The sequence below is a fragment of the Misgurnus anguillicaudatus genome, chromosome 19 (genome assembly GCF_027580225.2).
Source record: "Misgurnus anguillicaudatus chromosome 19, ASM2758022v2, whole genome shotgun sequence".
Lineage (NCBI taxonomy): Eukaryota > Metazoa > Chordata > Actinopteri > Cypriniformes > Cobitidae > Misgurnus > Misgurnus anguillicaudatus.
This window is the reverse complement of record NC_073355.2, coordinates 42,022,459-42,029,575: the sequence shown is the minus strand read 5'-3', so window position 1 is coordinate 42,029,575 and position 7,117 is coordinate 42,022,459. Positions and strand designations below refer to the sequence as shown.

Below are 7,117 nucleotides of genomic sequence, written 5' to 3'. Positions count from 1 at the left end.
CGTTTGGACCAGCTCAGTGCCGATGCCAACCAACTCAGCCTGCCTTCGCTGACGGAGCCTCATGTTACAGCCCCACCTCCATACGATGGTAATCCTACCTCTTGTCGGGCTTTTCTCACTCAATGCTCTTTGGTTTTTGCCCTCCAGCCCCGCCGCTATTTCTTGGAGATCACCCGGGTTGCTTTTGTGATCACCCTTCTGATTGGCAAGGCGCGCGAGTGGGCTACGGCCGTGTGGGATGCCCGCGATCCTTGCTGTCGGTCGTTTTGTGAGTTTCGCGAGGAGATGGAGAAGCTCTTCGACCGTTCGGTGCGCGGGGACGCCGCTGCGGCTCGGTTGGCTCATCTGGTTCAGGAAAGACACACAGTCACCGAGTACGCCATTGAGTTTAAAACCCTAGCGGCTGCCTGCCATTGGAATGAAGCGGCTCTCCGAGCGCAGTTTGTTGAGGGGTTGTCTGATGATCTACAGGACGAGATCGCTCTCCATGATCTTCCTCCCTCACTGGATGCCATCATTGACCTCGCTCTTCGGATCGAAGCCCGGAGAGTGCTTCGCGATCAGCGACGCTCCATTCGCCAGCGAGCGTTTTCGGACAAGACCACCCCTTCCCCCTCATCATCATCTTTACCCTCTGCCGTGCCTGAGCCCATGCAGCTGGGGCGCATGCGCCTGTCACAGAGAGAAAGAGAGAGACGCTTGCAGAAGGCTCTGTGTTTGTATTGCGGGAGATCCGGACATTTTGCTATGACCTGCCCGTCAAAGAGCCGCTGCCCATCTGTGAAGACGGGAGTCTTGGTGGGCGCCACTTCCTCTAAACTCTCCCCAGTTTCCAGTACCCAACTTCCCGTCGTGTTGTCCTTCGCTGGGCATGATCATCCGTCCACCGCCCTTCTCGACTCTGGTGCGGAGGGCAACTTCATTGATGAAGCTCTGGTTCGCGCCTGGGGTATCCCGGTTGTCCCTCTTCAATCCCCTTTGGATGTCTGGTCCCTTAAGGGGCAGCAGATGGCGCGGATTACACATTGCACTTCTCCTGTGAGTCTCTCTGTGTCTGGCAACCATCGTGAGGAGATTGTGTTGCATATCCTTCATGCATCTCTATCTCCTATTATTTTAGGGCATGGATGGTTAGCGCAACACAATCCTCACGTTGATTGGCAGCATAGTATTATCTTGTCTTGGTCTCAGTCTTGTCATGTGTCATGTCTTGGTTCTGCTGTTTCTGGTTCTGTTCTTTCTCTTCCTCAGGTTCCGGCAGTCGATTTGACCGGGGTCCCGGCGGAGTATGCGGATATCGCTCAGGTGTTTAGTAAAGCCCGGGCCACCTCCCTTCCTCCTCACCGGCCATATGATTGCGCTATTGATCTCCTCCCCGGCACTTCTCCGCCTAAAGGTAGACTTTATTCTTTGTCGGGTCCTGAGAGAGAGGCTATGGACCAGTATATTAATGATGCCCTGCATGCCGGTCTCATCCGTCCCTCCACCTCGCCCGCAGGGGCGGGGTTTTTCTTTGTTGAAAAGAAAGACGGCTCCCTGCGTCCCTGTATTGATTATAGGGGTTTGAATGACATTACTGTTAAGAATAGGTACCCCCTTCCTTTAATGTCTACTGCGTTTGAGCTTTTGCAGGGAGCGCAGGTCTTTACTAAGCTTGATTTACGCAATGCCTATCATCTGGTGCGCATAAGAGAGGGAGATGAGTGGAAGACAGCATTTAATACCCCTACTGGACACTTTGAGTACTGCGTTCTGCCTTTCGGGCTTTGTAACGCTCCCTCAGTCTTCCAAACTCTGGTTAACGATGTGCTGAGAGACATGATTAACAAGTTTGTCTTTGTGTACATAGATGATATTCTCATCTTTTCTCCCTCTATGCAGGAACACACTCAGCATGTCCGCCGAGTCTTACGCCGGTTGTTAGAGAATAAGTTGTATGTCAAGGCGGAGAAGTGCGAATTCCATCGTAAGTCAGTTTCGTTCTTGGGTTTTGTTGTCGCCCCAGGTGAGATCCGTCCTGATCCAGCCAAGATCAAAGCGGTTGCCGAATGGCCAGTCCCCGAGTCCCGTAAGGATTTATTAAGGTTTCTGGGTTTCGCCAATTTTTACCGGCGATTTATCAGAAATTATGGTCAGGTTGCTCAGCCTCTTACTGCTCTCACTTCCACTAAGGAGAGGTTTGTCTGGAATTCAAGTGCTCAGGAGGCCTTTGATAATTTAAGGTCCCGGTTTATCTCTGCTCCTGTTCTCTCTATTCCAGATCCGGCTGCTCAATTTATTGTGGAGGTGGATGCTTCGGATGTCGGGGTAGGCGCCGTTTTGTCTCAGCGGTCTGCTAAGGATGGCAAGGTGCATCCCTGTGCCTTTTTCTCCCATCGGTTAAACCCAGCAGAGCGAAATTATGACATAGGTAATCGGGAGCTGCTGGCGGTCAGACTGGCTTTGGATGAGTGGCGTCACTGGTTGGAGGGGACCTCGGAGCCCTTCCTGGTCTGGACGGATCATAAAAATCTCGAATACATCCGTTCAGCCAGGAGGTTATCTTCTCGCCAGGCTCGTTGGGCACTCTTCTTTGACAGATTTAACTTCACCCTCTCGTACCGGCCCGGTTCAAAGAATACCAAGCCCGATGCTCTCTCTCGTTTGTTCGAAAGTCCCGGTTTTGCTGAGGACGAAACCATCCTCCCTGAGGGGCGGGTGGTGGGTGCCCTGCGCTGGGGAATAGAACAACGGGTGAGACGGGCCGGCCGGGAGGGGGAAGTGCCAGAGGGGTGCCCAGCGGGTCGATTGTGGGTGCCTAATGCGCTACGCTCCGAGGTCATCCGGTGGGGTCACGAGTCCAAGTTTGTTTGCCATCCGGGGGTTCAGAGAACGTTGGCTACCGTACGTCAGCGTTTCTGGTGGCCCTCTATGGGTCCCGATGTCAGACAGTTTGTGTTAGCCTGTCAGGTTTGTGCCCGCAATAAGGCCTCTCATCAAGCCCCTATTGGTCTGCTTAAACCGTTACCCATCCCCTCTCGTCCTTGGTCACATATCGCCATTGATTTTGTAACCAATTTGCCTAGTTCTAAGGGAAACACTGTTGTTTTGACCATTGTGGACCGTTTCTCCAAGGCGGTTCATTTTGTCCCTTTGCCCAAATTACCCACTGCCAAGGAAACTGCCCAGGTAATGATCGAACACGTCTTTCGCTTACATGGTCTGCCCACTGACGTTGTTTCAGATAGGGGTCCTCAGTTTATTTCTCGTTTCTGGCAGGAATTTTGTAGACAAATAGGTTCCACAGCTAGCTTGTCTTCAGGGTATCACCCTTAGACCAACGGGCAATGTGAACGGGCTAACCAAGATTTAGGTAGAGCTCTCCGCTGTCTGACATCGCAATATCCGAGCTCCTGGTGCCAACAGTTACCCTGGGTTGAATACGCCCATAATTCTCTCCCTGTTTCTTCCCTTAACATGTCCCCTTTTGAGGCGTCCATGGGGTTTCAGCCCCCTTTATTCCCGTCACAAGAACCTGATGCGGTGGTTCCGTCTGCACTAGCTTTTGTCCGTCATTGCAAACGCACCTGGAGAAAGGCTAGATTTACATTACGTCAGGTTTCCAGACGAACCAAAGCCGCGGCCGATCGTCACCGTAGAACCGCGCCCCGCTTTATCTGTGGGCAGAAAGTATGGCTTTCGTCCAAGGATTTACCTCTCCGTGAGCCTTCTCGCAAGCTGGCTCCACGATTCCTTGGGCCATACAGCATTGTTAAGGTTATTAATCCCGTGACGGTCAGGCTCAGATTGCCCCCAGCACTCGGTCGGGTTCACCCAGTTTTTCATGTGTCTAAACTGAAGCCTGTGTATTTTTCCCACCTTAATCCTGTTCCCTCTGCCCCCACCCCTCCCACCCCTCAGCTTATCGATGGTGCCCCTGTGTATTCAGTTAAGTCTTTACTGGATGTGCGTCGCCGGGGAAGGGGATTTCAATATCTCGTAGACTGGGAAGGATATGGTCCGGAGGAGAGGTGTTGGGTACCGGCCCGGGACATTCTGGACCCTGGGCTGATAGAGGATCTCCGCCGGCGACGGGGTGAGCCTCCTCATGGACCGCCTGGTGGCGGTCGTGGGGGGGGAGTCCTGTTATGATTTCGGTCTTATTGGCTGCTTTGTCTTTGTTTCACTATGTGTTGTGTTTTTGTTTTGACAGCTCCACACGTGCGCGTCTTCCACCTGGTGATCTCATTACCTCTGACTTCTCTCACCTGCGACCCGCACCTGATTCTCATTATTGTCCAATCCGGTTTGATTTAAATTCCCCTCGTTTCCTTTGTTCTTTGCAAGTTCGTCTTTGTATGTACCTGCCCGCTAGCTTGTCTAGTTCTAGTCCTGTCGTGTCATATATCTGTTTCTCGTTTGTTGGATTTAATCGCCGAGCTCTCTGCTGCCTTTGCCTCTTCAGATTTCCCGTCCAGCTGTCAGTCTCTCCCGGTTGATGTGTCAACCATCAAGCCTCTGTGTACACTCAGTCTGTGGATTCTCTGAGCGCCTATCTACATCTTGCGCTGTCCAGTCGCAGTGCGCTCTCGGGCGCGTAATTCTGCGTTTACTCAGACTGCCTCTGTGCGCTGTCCAGCACGGACTCTGCTGAAATCTCTGACCGTCTCTCTCTCTCTGTGCTCCGCCAGGATTTCATTAAGGATTTCGGATGTGCGAGTGGATGTCCTACGGCAATGCTGTGTTTCCCACTCTGGTGACTTTCCCGAACGGATCGTGGAGCCCCGCCCACCTTGTGTTTTCTGCACTACGTTGTATACATGAAGACATTGAGTGTTTTATTAATATACATACCTACTGATATCATTGAGTGTTTGCCATACATCTTTCACATTATACATGAAGACATTGAGTGTTTTATACATATACATACCTACTGATCTTGTGTTTACCATCTTCTATCTGATTAAAACCCTCTGCACTGGGATTCCTGAGTTGTGTGATTCGTAACAAGCTGCCCGTATTGAATCAGCGGACCCAGAAGTCCACCAGACTGGAGACCAGACTTCTGCACCTTGGATCCTCTTTCTTGAGTTCATGAGCAGGAGATGAAAGCTGGGAACACTGGTGGAAATCTGAGTTGGAAATCTGAGTACTGTGATTTTTGTTGTAGTGAAGCATAATATGTATTGTATTTTAGTCTAAATGTACTTTACAGCTTGATCATTGTTATTTTTAATGAAACAGAAAGTTATTTTTTACTCTAAACAGTGAGCTTGGTTTCTAAACACAACAGTTTTGTTTTACAGGTAAAATGTTTAATTTCTGGATTCTGATCTTGATTTCAGTTGTGCTCAGTGTGGTGATTGCAATACTGATCACTGTGTTTGTTCATAACACAAGAGGTAACATCCATGTTTGTTTTATTAGATGTATTGTTTGTAAATACTGTATACAGTATAGTGAGACCTAAGACTGTTAATCTTAGTGTAGTGTGTGTGACTGATGTTTGTTACAGTTTTTAAAAGAATATCATTTTCATTTTGCGATTTGAGATTTCACTTCTCATAGCAGCACTTAAAAGCAAAAAGAATTAAATTAGATCACAACAGTTTATATGGTCTGTGTTATGTGGTGAAAACTGCACACACTATCATGTAAAGATCAACACAGTGTCAAGTTGGCATTTGCTTAAAAATAATGTTTTTTATGTTCATGGTTGCTATTTCTGTTAAGAAATAATTATGTCAATGTAATGTTTTTCTACAGAACTCCAGAGTAAAAAACAAAGAGAGGGCCAGAGACTACAGAGTAAAGATCAGACCTTAAAGAGTGAGAACCAGATCCTAAAGAGTGAGAACCAGACCCTGAAGAGTGAGAACCAGACCCTAAAGAGTGAGAACCAGACCCTAAAGAGTGAGAACCAGACCCTAAAGAGTGAGAACCAGACCCTGAAGAGTGAGAACCAGACCCTGAAGAGTGAGAACCAGACCCTAAAGAGTGAGAACCAGACCCTAAAGAGTGAGAACCAGACCCTAAAGAGTGAAGATCAGACCCTAAAGATGGAGACCAAGACCCTAAAGAGTGAGAACCAGACCCTGAAGAGTGAGAACCAGACCCTAAAGAGTGAGAACCAGACCCTAAAGAGTGAGAACCAGACCCTAAAGAGTGAGAACCAGACCCTGAGGAGTGAAAACATAAAGAGTGAAGATCAGACCCTAAAGATTGAGATCCAGACCAGAAAAAGTGAGGACCAGATCCTAAAGAGTAAAGACCAGACCCTAAAGATGGAGACCCAGACTCTAAAAAGTGAGAGCCTAAAAAGTGAGAACCAGACCTTAAAGAGTGAGAACCAGACCCTAAAGAGTAAAGACCAGAAAGTAAAGAGTGAGAACCAGACCTTAAAGAGTAAACCAGACCCTAAATAGTGAGAACCAGACCCTAAAGAGTGAGAACCAGACACTAAAGAATGAGAACCTGAAGAGTGAGGACCAGAGCCTCAAGAGTGAGAACCTAAAGAGTGAGAACCAGACCTTAAAGAGTGAAGATCAGACTCTAAAGAATGAGAATCCTAAAAGTGAGAACCAGACCCTAAAGAGTGAGAACCAGACCCTAAAGAATGAGAACTTAAAGAGTGAGAACCAGACCCTAAAGAGTGAAGACCAGAGCCTAAAAAGTGAGAACCAGACCCTACAGAGTGAAGTAAAGATCAGACTCTAAAAAGTGAGAACCAGACCCTAAATAGTGAAGACCAGAGCCTAAAAAGTGAGAACCAGACCCTAAAGAGTAAAGATCAGACTCTAAAAAGTGAGAACCAGACCCTAAAGAATGAGAGCCAGACCCTAAAGAGTGAGAACCAGACACTAAAGAATGATAACCTAAAGAGTGAGAACCAGATCCTACAGAGTGAGAACGAGACCCTAAAGAGTGAAGACCAGACTCTAAAAAGTGAGAACCTAAAAAGTGAGAACCAGACCCTAAAGAGTGAGAGCCAGACCCTAAAGAGTGAGAACCAGACCCTAAAGAATGAGATCCTAAAGAGTGAGAACCAGACCCTAAAGAGTGAAGACCAGACTCTAAAGAGTGAGGACCAGAGACTGAAGAGTGAGAACCTAAAGAGTGAGAACCAAACCCTAAA

At 48.4% G+C, this 7,117-nt stretch overlaps 1 long non-coding RNA gene across 1 annotated transcript; it reads left to right on the top strand.

Moving 5' to 3' along the window:
- The first annotated feature begins 4,994 nt into the window (after nucleotides 1–4,994).
- On the top strand, nucleotides 4,995–5,940 carry LOC141351158 (uncharacterized). The gene is made up of 3 exons (XR_012359385.1): nucleotides 4,995–5,131; nucleotides 5,289–5,384; nucleotides 5,749–5,940. It is a non-coding gene; the product is annotated as an uncharacterized lncRNA (long non-coding RNA).
- The last annotated feature ends 1,177 nt before the right edge of the window (nucleotides 5,941–7,117 follow it).